This window comes from Nicotiana tomentosiformis, chromosome 8 (genome assembly GCF_000390325.3).
Source record: "Nicotiana tomentosiformis chromosome 8, ASM39032v3, whole genome shotgun sequence".
NCBI classification, from domain to species: domain Eukaryota; kingdom Viridiplantae; phylum Streptophyta; class Magnoliopsida; order Solanales; family Solanaceae; genus Nicotiana; species Nicotiana tomentosiformis.
Genome location: NC_090819.1, coordinates 94,844,662 through 94,846,865, shown reverse-complemented (window position 1 = coordinate 94,846,865; position 2,204 = coordinate 94,844,662).

The following is a 2,204-nucleotide window of genomic DNA, read 5'->3' as shown; positions in this document are numbered from 1 at the left end:
TAAGCTTTCATCTTTGAGAATAAGTGTCTCAATTCATTTCGAAATTTTACCGGACCCGAACCAATTACCCCGACAAATCACATAACAATTGTAAAGTACAACTTGAGCAGTAAATGAGAAAATGAGGTTGTAATACTCAAAATGACCTGCCGGATCGTTACACTACCATAAACGGAGTAGCATAAAATCTAAATAGAATCCATTGAATCGGTATTCTCCTACATTTGACGAACAAAATTCATGTGGAGAAGAAAAATCACTGTCACTGTGATATAATTTTGAAGTTTGATAGCGAGTCTAATTCAAAGCCTGATAGAGATTCAAATGGCGACTATGGCAATCTTGCTTCAACACTCAGGTCGGTGGGATATTACTGGCCGATATGTCGATTTCAATGTCGACGGAGTTGTAATCAACATAGAGTCAAGCTACGATGAGTTAATTTCAGTCATTGCTCGGCAATTATCTATAGATACCTTTGTTAAAATAATGGAGATCAAATATATAGTCAATGACAGGTGCCCTCCCATAAAAATTCACAATGAATGGGGCTACAAGTGTATATAGAGACTAAAAGGAACTACAAGGAGTTCAGAATGTATCCATTATGTATAACATTGAAGGAATTCGCGCTGGACTGAAATACGATAAATGAGAATATCATTGCAGGGTCCTTCAAAAATGCACAAAATAGCCTGATACAATTACCATACAATGGTGATACATTCAGCAGTGTTTTTAAGAAAATAAATTTGCTTGAGGTGGATCCATGTGATGACAATGGTGGTTGCGAGTGTTTAATAATAGCAGACACACTACCTAAAAGAATTGAGGTGAGTCAGATTTACCAAGACAAATATACGATTGTGAGTGTGATGAAGCATTATGCAGTTATGAACAAATTCCAATTCAGGGTGAAAAGGTCATGTGAAAATACGTAATTACTTTTGACAAATATAGAAATATAATATTAACATGCAAAGAAATGTATATATTCCTGGTTACTGTCTTTAATTTTGGTATGGTAAGTGGATTAATTTCGCTTGATGCTTAAGTAAGTGGATTTTTGTTAATTAATTAGTGCGTTAAAGGGCTTATACTTTTGGTTTACAATTGTATAACTTTTGTATGTTAATTGTATTTAATCATTTTTTGACTTCCCAGCTACTGCCTCGAGTGCCTTAACAAGCATTGTGCATGGAAATTTAGGTCTACAAGCCTTAACAAATCAACCATGTTCAAGGTAAAGGAATTCAACAGTGCACACACATGTTCGTTGATGGATAATACTTATATACGTCGGCAAGCAACTACCAAGGTCGTTGGGAGTATTATCATGACCAAATATGCAGATCCAAAAACTATATACACACCGAAGGACATACAATTTGACATGCTGAAGGTATATGATGTGAACTTAACATACATGCTGGAGAGCACAACAAAATGCTTTTCGAATGTTGCGAGGTGATCCAAGTGAATCCTACAACCGACTACGTAGCTATTTATATATATTGGAGAAGACTTACCCCGGATCAGTTGTGAGGTTGGACAAAAATAGATGATGAGTGCTTTTTATATGCATTTGTAGCTCTATACACATCAATAAGGGGTTGGGAGTATTGTTGGCCTATTGTAGTTATGGATAGTAGCTTCCTCAAATCCGCATACAGGGGGACCATACTAACTGCAAGCACATTGGAGTATTAATTGTATTATTGGACCATACTAATGTTTTGTTTACTAACAGTATTAATTGTATTTTTTTGTTCTTTGAACAGTTTTGTATGATAAATGTATGTTTATTGTATACCTAGGTGTACATATTACATTTTATTCATTAAATGTGTGGATTTGTTAATCTTTATAGGTGTGGAGTTCAACATAGTATGTGTATACAGTCACAGATGGTTGTAAGAGATTCATAGTTTGCCTATAGAAAAGGAATTGCAGTTGTGGACGTTTTCAATTGGATGAACTGCCATGTGGACATGCATTGGCTGTTTTGCGATAAAAAATCCTAAGAAGTGACGAGTATTGCTTAGTCTACGCAAATCTTCTTAAGACATATGAAATTTCGGTGGAAACTTTTAACGAAGTGAAAGCTAAAAAGTATAAGGTGTCGTGCAACAATTGTGGAGGGTTAGGACACAATAAGAAGACATGTCGCAATGTTCCTTAGAGAAAATATAATAGTTAATTCT